This window comes from Cygnus olor, chromosome Z (assembly GCF_009769625.2).
Source record: "Cygnus olor isolate bCygOlo1 chromosome Z, bCygOlo1.pri.v2, whole genome shotgun sequence".
In the NCBI taxonomy this organism is placed as follows: domain Eukaryota; kingdom Metazoa; phylum Chordata; class Aves; order Anseriformes; family Anatidae; genus Cygnus; species Cygnus olor.
This window is the reverse complement of record NC_049198.1, coordinates 32,077,660-32,089,338: the sequence shown is the minus strand read 5'-3', so window position 1 is coordinate 32,089,338 and position 11,679 is coordinate 32,077,660. Positions and strand designations below refer to the sequence as shown.

General features: G+C 37.0%; 1 long non-coding RNA gene across 1 annotated transcript; it reads left to right on the top strand.

Annotated features, from left to right (window-relative positions):
* Positions 1–1,726: 1,726 nt before the first annotated feature.
* On the top strand, positions 1,727–11,343 carry LOC121061988. Its single transcript, XR_005815362.1, has 4 exons — positions 1,727–1,808; positions 2,148–2,255; positions 7,489–7,625; positions 10,933–11,343. It is a non-coding gene; the product is annotated as an uncharacterized LOC121061988 (long non-coding RNA).
* Positions 11,344–11,679: the final 336 nt, after the last annotated feature.

Below are 11,679 nucleotides of genomic sequence, written 5' to 3'. Positions count from 1 at the left end.
AAAAAAAAAAAAAAAAAAAAAAAAAAAAAAAAAAAAGCTCCCCTCCCCCCTCTCAAAAAAAAAAAAAAAAAAAAAAAAAAAAGAAAAAAAAAAGAAAACAACACCCTTTTCTAGTCTTTCATAAGCGGTTTAAGGTCTGTGAAGAGCATTTGCGCATCGTTGTGGGGAGGCAAATGATTGCAAATGTTCCTCTTGGAAGACAGTATTGACCAGCGTTAGAAATACCTTCGTAAATTAAATCTCGAAGGGATCTATTTCTGGAAAAATCTTAATTATAAATAGCGCACACACAAAATTGTATTTTAAACAGAAAGAAAATCCCCACCCCCACCCCGTCTGCTCCCAGACTGTACTGTTATCAGTGAAACTGGAAATCTTACATCGAACACCCCAGCATTTTGCTGTAGGGAAGGGGGGTGGGGGATTCAGACTCCTGTCATTCCTGGCAGATACTTTGAGGGCAAAGTAAAAGTGCCCCCCGGGAGCAGTGCTGTGCTGCTGCTGCTGCCGCCGCCGACGTCTCTGAGATGCTACAGTATCAGGCGGAGAAGGAAAGAAATGAGTTTGGAGTTGATGTACACGCCGGAGCAGCAGTAAAAAGATATAAGATATCGACACGCTCAGCTGCATCTTGTTAAAAGCTTCCTGCGGGTTGGCAGAATGAAATCTTTATTTAAAATACACAAACTATCGTCAAGGGAAGAACAGAAGGGAAAACACTAAAAGGGCCAAACGCAATGCTTAACCCACCGATATAAGCAAGAGGAGGAGAAGCGATGAGATTGGTTTGGTGCGAAAGGAGGGGTGTGTGTGTGTGTGTGTGTGTGTGTGTGCCCTCCTTGCAGTGCAGCCACACCAGCCACCCGGGGATTCAGTGTCTCCACTCAGCTTTAGAGAGAGACTCTCTTTGATGGGGATGATGATAGTTGCTCTGGCAGGGGAAAGGGACTTATGAATACCAGAAGGGTAATTTGCGCTCACACTTGCGTGTGACAGGAAAACGTGCTTCACCACCACATCCACAGCAGCGATCTCTTAAGTGGTGGTAATATTATTATTTTATTATTGCCAGCCAGTGACTTTAAAGGTGCATTATTTTAATGCATTATTAATTGCTTTCCCTGGGAGAGGGGGAAGGTGGGGATAGGGCTTATTATTATTAATAGCGAGGAGCTCGCTTGCCCCTTTCGCACACGCCGGGGAGCGCGGTAGGAGGAGGCGGCGCCGGGAGGAGGCGGCGGTGGAGCGCACAGAGTGCCCGGGCTCGCTGCGCGGACGCGGCGCGCGGACGCGGGGCCCGGCACAGCCCCCACCGCTCCCTCCCCGTACCCTCCGCCCCTGCCCCTGCTCGTACCCGTGCCGCCGGGCGGAAAGTTCCGCGGGCAGCCGCCCGGCGCAGCACCCCGACACCTCCCCAGCCCCATCGCCGCGCGAGCGGCGGGGCTCCGCGGCCGCCAAAGTTGCGGCGGGGCCGTGGTCTGCCGCGGCTGCCAGCCATCAAGTGGCTCGTTAAAGAAATGCAGGTGAGCGGGCGGAGCGGCAGGGGGCTGCACAAGGCGCGGAGCGGAGCGCGCCTCCCGGTGCGGTCCTCGCCTTCCCCACGGGCCGCTGCAGCCGGTGGCGCCGGGCGCGGATCTGGGGCCGCTGCTGCGCCCCCGGAGGTGGCAGCTCCACCGCCCCCCGCCCCGCCCGCAGCCCCCTCCTCCCTCCTCCCCACCCCTCCTCGCTCCCTCTCTCCTCCCTCTTTCCTCTTTCCCTCTCTCTCTCGCTCGCTCTCTCTTTGCCGGCCTCATCGGAGAGAGTTGCAGGTATCTTCCCTATCCCCCCCCCTTCGCCAGCCCCCCCAAGGAAATCTTAGGGCGCGGAAGCCTCAGGAGGTCTTAAAACAACAACAACAACAACCAACCAACCAACCAAAACAACCTAGCAACAACAAAAATAAATAATAATAACAACAACAAAAAAAAAAAAAAAAACCAAACCAAAAAACACCACTGGTAGGAAAAACAAAAAATTTTTGGAAGGATGACTCTTTTGCAGGAGTCTGCTCGGAAAGCAGGGGTACCCCCAAGAAACGAGCGGCACCGGCGCTGGACCCCACCAAAACAGAAGTGCCTGATGTGGCATGTGCTTCTCTTTCTTTGCAGTTCCTTCTGGGCCTGTGTGGACTAGGGGCACAATCCGTCGCCTGACTGGCAGGAGGGGAAAGCGGAGACTCCTTCAGGTTTCCAAAGAGGTCCGAGCAGACAGCATTAGTAAGTAAATGCTCCATGCTTGGTTTCTGTCCCTCTGTTCTCCCGCTCCTCAACCCTTTTCTTAGCTTATACACACAGGAGTATGCACACACACACACTTATATAGGTGTGTATATATATGTGTGTTTTATGCTTTTAAATCGCTCTGTTCTGGTCAGAGAGGAACTTGGCTACAGTAATTTGAACTGTTTCCAGTAGGAAAAGTGCATAAACTGGTTTGGTCATCTTTTATGAAGAAAAAAATAATAATTGAAGGTGATTGCTTGTGTCAAGAAACCGAGTATGTTAAATATTGTGTAATGTCTACCTTAGTACAGGTATGTGGTAGGTTACAGACAAAACCTAGACAAAGAGATACATCCTCAGGAGGGGTCTAAAGCACTGTGTGACCTGCTAAGTAATGCCAGGTGACAGGGCATTTGGTATAAGATGAAATGTGAGAGGACTATAAATACTATGTGCTTTCAGGTGTAAACATTTTTTAGTTTTTAGCCCAGATCTCTGAAGTTAGCTTGTTTCATGAAGTTTTATATGTATAGAATGTATGGTGTTTTTCCTTTTTTTTTTTTCATTTTTTTTTCTTTTTTATTTAATTCTTCTAATGAGGATTACAGTTCCAGGAAACAGAACTGCTTTCTAAGTGCTTTTATGGGACATATCTGAAAGTACTGATGGTGCTTTTTTTGATGTATGACCAAAAAAATAAAAAAGTGAAACCAAAGGGTAAACTCATTTGAAAGGGGCTCAAGAGCAGTAGGACTGAGCTGAGCAGTAGAGCTGACAGAAGGTACAAAGATCAAATAGAGGTATGTCATGAAGTGTCTACTGTTAGGTGTTATTTAGCACTAAATATATCTTCATCTGGGGAGGAGAACTTTTCTAGGCATTATTTCTCTTGGGACAGTGGACCCGTTATCAACATTTGCAGCGTCTCTTGCAGGAAACAGCTAGTATTAGTAGTTGGGGGTTAGCTGTTTCCTAGGTAAAGAAAATAAGGATGAGAAGTATGTCAATGTAAATATTTGTTCATGTTTGCTAGTGCCTAAATAAAACCTTTGTGTTATGTCAGTAAAAATACAGTTGAGTCAGTTTTTTTTTTTTTTTTTTGAATGTACCAGAAGGAATCAATAACATTTCAGCATTTTTTTTTTCTCTATTCCTGCCAAATGGACTTGGATTTGAATTCTTCATGTGTTATTGTATCTATTGTAGGGACAATATGGATTTGAATTTCAATGAAAGAAACTTATCTCTTTACAAATTCTTGGCAAATTTGGGTTATTTTACAGTACACTAGAATAATAAATGGGGTACTCTAATTACAAATCTAATACCTAATGCATTATGATTTTAATTTTCACCTAGTCTGTCATTAGAAGAAGTTAAACATGTTTAAAAACACATTTTATTAAGCATCTCAAAGTGAAATTAATGCTGCATTTTCAGGTATAATTCAAAATCAATCACAGCTAGTAAATGTCACCAGGAGTGAAAATTTATTAGGGTCAAATTAAATGCCTTTATTTGTGAGACAAATAAATTTGTTTATGTTACAGTAGTCAAACTAACCTGAAAAATTTTACGTAGGAAATTAAAGTGACTTAAGCAGTTATAACTAAAATCAGCAGTAGCAGAAGGATAGCATTCAGAGTTGTTTCAAGGTTGCTTTTATAACTTAAAGCTAGGAATAATTACCAAGCGTGGGCTACAAGTTCTGAGGTGATGAATCAGGGTGACTTTTGTATTGCATCACAGTACTCTTTGGGTAATTTATAGTAACATCTATGATAGAAAAAAAAAAAAAAAAGCCACTGATGTTCTTAGCTTAGTAAGGAATCTTATCATTATTATTTCAGAGCTATGAATTTATCATTCAGCTAAAAGCATAGGTTTTTTTTTTTTTTTTTTTTTTTTTTTTTAAGGTAACAATTTGACATGACTCATTGCTGTGTTGTACTCGTTGTGGGCAAAGCATTGAAATAATATATCCAGATAAATTGCATGGACTGTTTTGAGACAGTATACAGAGAACTTTATCAACTTAAGCTTTGTGTTACGCTAGCTGGTCCTCAAATATGCAGCATGTGATACTGAGTGCCTAATAAAGTGTCTATTTTTACAATATTGTTGAAAAATATGTATTTGTCTAATTGGATATGAACTACATTTTTTATTTATGTTGAATACTTATGGCTTTATTATTTTGGAGCATACTCTTTATTATTTGTTTTCTGAATTTTCTGTAAATTTAGGATATCACCTGGCAATACTTCAGTATCCGTACGAAAAATGATTTGGCATATACTCCACTTTTGCTGTAATTATTCCTAGCTGTTGTGGGAAATGATCTGAGTCAAATCCTGGCAGTTAAGTTTGGTACACATTATATTTGATTATATATGTATGTAGGATCTTGATCATAATTGTTGATACAGAAAAGTGTCAAATCAGGTCAATCTGATTTAGAAGAATTGACAGAGGACTTCGGGAAAGACCTCTTGCTGTGAGGACAGTTACACCCTATAGCTGATAGAATAAAGTTGCATATGCAGCAGTAGTGTGTTTTTGCAATTGTTCTTGTTATTCACACCAGAGAATGGTCTGATGAAATATATAAGCAATCTGCAGGGAATGTATGATTAATTCTTCTCATGCGTGCTTATTGTAGGAATTCTTACTAGGAAACTCCAACATATCTGCATTACTTTACGGCTGATAAAGTCATTGTCTATTTTTAATATTAATCACATGGTGTAAAAGCGTGCTATTAAACTTTGTGATGTTAAACTGTGATGGAAAAAAATGGTAAACTCTTCATTTCTTGTTATATATAGCCTTATTGAAGAAACTGACCAATACACAAGCAAGCATGATGCCTGACAGAAAAAAAAAAAAAAAAAAAAAAAAAAAAAACTATTTTGAAATGATGGATATAGTTAAAATCATACATAGACATCTTAATTAGCTTGGTTTGCATGTCTTTATTTTATGAAGTTGTGCAGCATTTGTAGCTTTTATGTGTATGGATGCTAATACTTGAAACTACAGGTTCCAAGTACTGTAACAAGTTGGGAATACTAAGATGTCATTGGCTTAACTGGAAAACAGACTAGTTCAACATTTTGGGAAAAGCTACTGATACTTTTCATTAGTAGTAATTTTTCTTAACATTAGAACAGAAAACCTGAAGAAGCCCACATACTTAGAGTCAAATTGGTTTAGTATCATTTTGAAGACATAAGCAGCACAATCTCATTGGTAACAAATATAAATTTAACAGTGGCATTTATGCAGAGGATCTGTAATTTAGGATTGAATTGTGGTATCTGTATTCAATAAAAGCAGGCACTTTTTTCCTTTTTTTTTTTTTTTTCTTTTTCTTTTCTTCACCTCATTAATGGACACAAGTATTTTTGGTAAACCAGTGGGAGAGAAGGAAACAAGCAGGGCAATTAAAAAAAAAAAAAAAAAAAAAAAAAAAAAAGCCTATGGAAATATTTTCAATTCAAAATACCAAAATATTTGTTGTATACAAGTTTTCTGACTTTTTTACCACACTTACTTTAGAAGTTCATTAGTACTAGAAGTTTCTTACGGAGTTTTTATGTGTTTTCCCTTCTTCTAGACTTTCCACCTCACTGATTTTTGTATGTAATCCTAATAGAAAATGATAAAATTAGTAACTAGTTTTATGCTACAGTGATAACAGAATGATGACCCTATTGGTCACAAGGGGTGGACATAATATTTGATAGCTATGAAAAATGCTTAATAACAAACAGATGGATTTAAAATTTTGATAGGAAATGAGCAGTAGACATGGATAAATTAATTCTTAAACAGAAATTAAATGATCATCATAATAATAAAGATTAAGAGAAGGAAACGTGCATGTTAGATTAGGCAAAATGAATGTATAACGGAAAGGCTTTTTTAGCTTTCTTAGCAGTCTTGGATGCCTGGTTTTCAGCTTTTCTGTTCTAGTAGCTTCTCAAATAAATTTCAGTATAAAACAGTAACAGAAAAACTAGCAATAGATGGAAATCTGCTGAGAAATTACTACTTGTATGGTCAGTATGAGGATTGAATTCTGCATCTTTTTTCATTTGTTGTCAATATTTGCAGATATAGTCTTATTTATCTTATGTTTCTATTGTATTAAATAACATTAACTGAAAACTATTGTGCAAGAAATCTTATTTTGTGCATTCTTTTTCTTTACTGTCCACTTTGTTACTACTTCTAAAAACTGGATTATTCGTCAATGCATAAGCTTACACTCTGATTGAATAAGATTTTAACTGAGTGGAGGCTGCAGAATCTGGCTTATAAAATTCGTTTTACAAAATTTCTGTCAGCAGACAGAAAAGATATGTAAAATTTGTCAAAATAACAATATGTTTGAAATTTATTCTGAATACAGGCATGCATTTAAATACTTTCAAAATTGTTTAAAAGACTATTACACTTTGTGGATTGTGCACTTACATTGTGCTGAAATGTAAAATTAAGGTTTTAGAGACGTATTTGGAGAAAGGATTTCATCATGTTTGTTTGCAATATGAAAAGGCCCATTTTATATGAATACTGTGTGAAATTTGTTCCAGCTGTAAAAAGCATGAGCTCCTGTACTTACAAGTTGAAAGAAAGATTCATATTATAGTCCTCTGTTTTCTCAAAACACTGGGTCTAGAAAAGCGTTCTCTACAGCAGTCACTCCGATACTTAATTTTCCTCTTGGTGTGAAAATCTGGATACATGTTTAAGCTGTATTCAGTATGTTTCATGAAGGTCTTTCATAAAGTAAAGTGGACATTTTGGTGCATATGGTACTTTGTACTCTGTTCCTGAGTTTAAAAAATGAGAACTGTATATGATGGCCATCCAGAAATTACTCTTCCTCCAAGGTGTGGCTCTTCATTTGGTTTTAGATTAGCTAGCTCATTTACAAAACATTTCAAACACTTCCCAGCAGTATAATGTTAAATGCTTATGCTTTTTGTTCACAGTGTAAAGACGTGTTGGAGAGGAAACTGCTTCAGCAATGGTTATTGCCTAATCTGTAAATATGATGACTTGTGGTTTAATGGGATGTGGGACTATTTAGCTGTTCTGTTTATTACCGAAACTGTGTGAGTAAGGTAAACTCATATTTCCAGAGTGCCCAAGAAACCTCCTGTCTGGTGAGCTTCTTAATGTGACAGAACAATTGCGTTATGATGATTGATTTAAGGTGAGCAACCTGAATAAAGGTCCTCTGGTGGCAGCAAGTTGGAAGTGTACACCAGACAGTCTTTCGGGAGCTGTAATTCTGGTTACTGCAGCAGAAGTAACAGCGTAAGACCAATTGCATATACTCTAGTTTGGAAGGTAAGTAATTTTTGGACTCATGCAGCAGTTTAACAGTCAGTGTGGGAGTGTGTCAGCCAAAGTAACTTTGCTTTAGCTTTGATGCATTCTCTTTCTCACACACTCTTAAAATGTATCCTTCCTTGTGTTACAAGACATACAGTCTCTGCAGGCCCTGTACTACATAGAACAGTTTCTAAAGTGGTAAAGGAAATCATGTTCCGCCCTGTATTCTCCTCTGTTCTCTTTTAGCCCACAGTGGTTTTCTTCTGTCTTTAGAAAAGCAGCAGCCTTCCATATTATAACTGGATCTAACATACCATAATAATTTCAAATCTAAAAATATATGATGTTCAAAAAGGAGTTATATAAGGACATTTATACAACATTTTTTTTTAAAATCCGCTCTAAAACATTACTTCATATTAACTTTAAATTCTGTTTCTGTGTTCAATTTCTGATGAAGTACAACATACTATCAATACTTGCACATACGTGTAAGGGAGAGCAATGATGAGTGGCTATAAAATTTCTGGCAATAACAAAACAATGTATCTGAATTGCTGTCCATTTGGGTAGAACATAAAGCTATCTATCACATCCAGTTTCACCTTGCTTAAAAACAACAGAAAAAATATGTTGACTCAGTCTTAAAAGATTTTCTTTACCACTGAAAGGAAGGTGCTGTGATATGGTGTTAGGAAAAGCTAAATGGTAACTTCTGTTCTCAATGGAAGGGGTTCAAATACGAGAATCCATGGGAGCTGTCCATGTCTACATGAGTTGCTTTCCTTTTTGGTGCTTTACTGTAACAGTGAGGTTGCCAGAGGGCATCCTCAGGCCTCTTAAGAGAGACAGAAAACAATAAGGAACACCGTCTTCATAGAAATCATTATAGTATCATGAAATTACAGCTGATATTTTTCTTCATCTAGATTTTCCTATGAAGGAAAGTAAGGAAGTATTTTTTTTTTTCCTCTTTCTGCTAGTTATTGTGGATTTTGACCATAACAGGAAAATGTTATCATGCATTTGAAAAAGTACAAACCAACTCTTTAACTGCCAGTATAGCTAGGACATTAGAGTTCGTACTAAAGAATTCAAACTTGAAGCATGATTTGAGATCTGTAACATTCCTGTAGTGGGAAGAATGTGCTGGGAAGGGCTTGATCAACATTAAATCATTATTAATGAAGTGTTCTATGTGTGCTAGTAGAAATATTTGATGAATATACACAAATTCCTCTTTAGAGGAAATTTAATTAGCTTTTTTATTATTATTTTTTAACAGATAAATAAGTGAATTTCTAATAATATACTACACATAACCTGTAACATGATTTGTGTTCCCACTGTACATACTCATCATGAAAAGTTGTTTAATTGCAAGTATTCCTTCACAAACGGAAGTCTGCCCAGCAAAGCATGCCAGTAATTTCAAATTAGACTTTGGTAGAATTGGGCCAGCATTATTAATATGCCAATTGGAGTACTTTTGGGACAAATCAAAACAACAAAAAACCTGTTCTTTGGATAATTTATTGACTTCTGCAGTTTTAAGCATAATTATTCTTTGAACTTGATCATTCTTCATATAAATAAAAATACATATTAATGGCTCTTTCACACATCTTAAATTATAGTTTTCCATTTTTTTATGAATGCTAGGTTTGAAAAGCTGCACAAATACGTTGGCTTTTTTTTTTTTTAATAAGTTTTAGAAGCTTTGAAGTGGGCCGTATCATTGATTTGAATCTTTCTCTCTGTGAAATGGTGTCCTGTGAAGCTAAGATCATCTCGAAGGGCTGGAGATTGTTTTGTCAAATGCCTCAGCTAGGAAGCATATAGACTGCAGAGCTTCAACAAAAGGCACATAGGTCACCAAGCGTGGGTAACCAAATACTGTTAGTCATTCTCCCATTATCCATGCTGTGGTCTTCTGCAAAATTTATGTATTTATTGAGATTTTGTCAGCAGTATATAATTGGTTTTATTTGGAAGAAAAGAGAAATAGTTTGGAAGTAGGGCCAAATTGTTTTCTTCCAATAGCCTTCATTTATAGTAGGTTTTCAATTAGTTATTTTAATGAAATTGCAAGAAATGCATAAATCATGATCCTTACAGGATGCCTTTGAATGGAATGAGGTGTAATGAAGTTTGTGAGTTTTTTTTCTTTCTTTCTTTCTTTCTTTTTTTTTTTTTTTTTTTTTTTTTTTCTGTGCAATCTATACTAAAAACTATTCTAGAATAAAATCATTCATTATGGATTTATTATGTTATGGTGTTCTGCCAACCGAATAAGAATGCAATATTTCTCATGCAATATTTCATATTTCACATTCTCTTTCCTTTGAGCATCCCCTGTAGATTCTGTTTTCTGTTCTAGGTTTGTTACAGAAATGTGAAATTTATATCAGGCACAACAGTAGCAACTTGCACTGTGTGCAGCACCCATTTTTCGTTATCAGCTGTAGATTTTCACAGGTTTCTATAGGTGTGGAAAGGAAGTCTCTGGATGAATTGATTGAATTATAAATCATTGTTATCGATTGAATATAGGATCGTAAATTAGAAAGTATCCAAATTCATTTGTGCTCAGGATCACCTTTGTTCCTTATGGAGGCCAGCCTTTCTCATCTTCCCTAGGTTCCTCATGTTCCCTGCTTTCATAGTCTTTTTTGCAGAAGACTGGAACATGGATTAAGTATTTTGAAATCAGCTCATATCTGGGCTTTCTGTTCCTTCTCACGTATTATGAGGATAATTTTTACATAGATAAGAACTTGTGGGACTCTTAAGTAGGGTATGATAGGAGTTCTTACCAATTCCCTTTTTCGAGAACTGATGAAATTGAGGTAGTTCTCCAGGTTATGCAAATAGCAGATGTTTCCTAATGTGGGATGAGGCATGAAGAATTAACTGATACCTACATAGGTATTTCAGAAAACCAAGAACGGACAAAATTGCACATGAATTGTTCATATCCATATTTTGATGTTTTATCTAGAACTTTGTTGTCCCTCTTTTCCCTTTCTGAAGATAAGGATTTTTTTGTGTGTGTGTGTCTTGCTAATAATACATGAATTTAATAGAGTTGCTCACTTTATCAACATATTTGTTTAACTATCAGCATAATTTGATTAATTATATCTTGGAGACTTTCTGGAAATCTTATCACAGGGTGCTCATGCATAAATGCATCTGTGTATGCATCTGAAATGACATTATCCTTGCCTTCATATTCTGAAACTAGCCTATATTTTTTGAATTTTTTGTTGTTTGTTTGTTTGTTTTTGTTTATTTGCTTATTTTATTCCATTTTTCATAGGTTATACAGAGATTCATGAAGTCCAAAAGCTTATGCTACTAACTATACTCAAGCCACAGAATCAACTTGTGTATTTTACTGCTGGTGCCTCTGAGACAAGGTACCACAGCACTGCAAAACTTGAAAACAGCTGAGTAATACTTTTATTATTATTGTTATTTGCTGCTTTGATAGGTCACCTTTTTCTATTTCTTGGAAAGGAAAGATGGACTTAGGGATCTGTGTAATATAGTTATGCTGAGGTGAGGTGTGTTTTCTGTTTCTGTATTATTGACATCTTGACCATTATGCAACCAGTAAAGATTACTGGCAATAATGTTTTCTTCTGAGGTCAGGGATATTGATTTTGGACTGTAAGCAGAGCTGATGTGATAAATCTTATGGTAACAGTACTGTTAGGATTTAATTTTTGACATAGTTAGCTTTAGACAAAAAGTTTAAGATACATGAATATGTACTTGCTGTAGTTATTTAGATATTATGTTCATTAAAAGATCATTGCAAAAGACATTGCAAGTGTTCTGCTTGATAAAGGGTATTGGGGATAGGATAGATGAGAGACTACTCTTACAGGTGGAGATCTCTATATGTAACATATCTACCAAGGTTTTAGAATGGAGGGAGAATAGATCCAGTTTGTGAGCCTAAAACAGTGTCCATAAACAGAAGATGAAATGATCTTCGAAAGTTGTTGTAATAACTTCAAAGAATAGAGCAAATTAATACGCAGAAAAAAGGATCCAAGAA